Genomic DNA, 1151 nt, shown 5'->3' on the forward strand with positions numbered 1-1151 from the left:
AAAACAATTCTCTGAAGCAAACTCAGTACAGACACATGCCACATAACAAGGTTTCAGTCAGTGACAGATCACATACACGATGGTGGTCTCATAAGATTAGTACCATATAGCCCAGACACATAGTAGGCTATACAACCTAGAGTCTGTGTACACTCTATAACATTCACATGATGACAAAATCACCTAACAACGCATTCCTTAGAACATATACCATTGTTGGGCAACACACGAATTTGTTAAAAAATGTCATTATAAAAAATACAAAAGTTTCATCTCATCTTAATTATTTCATGTTTAAAGAAGTTCACTTTGCAGAAAAGGCTTGTGTTTTTCCCTGAGATTTCTCTTGATTTTTGATGAAGGCTGATCATTCAAGATATTGACAGAAGTTTTCTCCCTCATGTGAAGTCTCTCATGTACATAGACAGGCTGAATTCTTATTGGTCTTCTCACATTTATTATATTAACAGGCTTTCATCCCACTCTAACAGAGTTGGCTAAGCTATTGCATTCAATCAACAGACCAAAACCTGTAAGAACTCAACAGAGCACAAGTTGATATCTTGCCTAAAAAAAAAAAGGCCAACTGGTGAAGATCTGTTAGTGGAGAATTGTTTCACCCAGTTATTCACTCTAGATTCTCTCACCTTGTGCTCTACCATGTTCAAAATACAGCACCCAAGTCTGTGTGGAAGGCTCTCCATTCTGGTATAACACAGGACAGGAAGAACACAGGTGACTTTCAAGTCCAGACTTAGCTTAAATGTAGTAGCATCATATTCCATGACCAGCCCCACCTGGATGAAGGAGTGGGAAATTTAAACAAGCTATGGGCCCAGAGAAAAAGAAAATAGTTAAGGGAAATAGGCCAGTCTATGTGACATGAGCTTCTTCATTGTGTTACCTATCTAATAATGTATGAGTTCCTTAGGACTTCCCAAATTCATTACACACAAGGGCTTTCCCTCTGGTGTGCATTCTTGTATGATGTACTCTAAGAGCTGCCTTACGGACAAAAGTTTTCCCACAGGCATCACATTCATAGGGTTTTTCCCCCGTGTGAATTCTTTGGTGTACTCTGAGGGTTGAATTTTGGGCAAAAGCTTTCCCACATTCATTACATTCATAGGGTTTCTCCCCTGTGTGAATTC

The sequence above is a fragment of the Equus quagga genome, unplaced genomic scaffold (assembly GCF_021613505.1).
Source record: "Equus quagga isolate Etosha38 unplaced genomic scaffold, UCLA_HA_Equagga_1.0 HiC_scaffold_8571_RagTag, whole genome shotgun sequence".
Taxonomy (NCBI): Eukaryota; Metazoa; Chordata; class Mammalia; order Perissodactyla; family Equidae; genus Equus; species Equus quagga.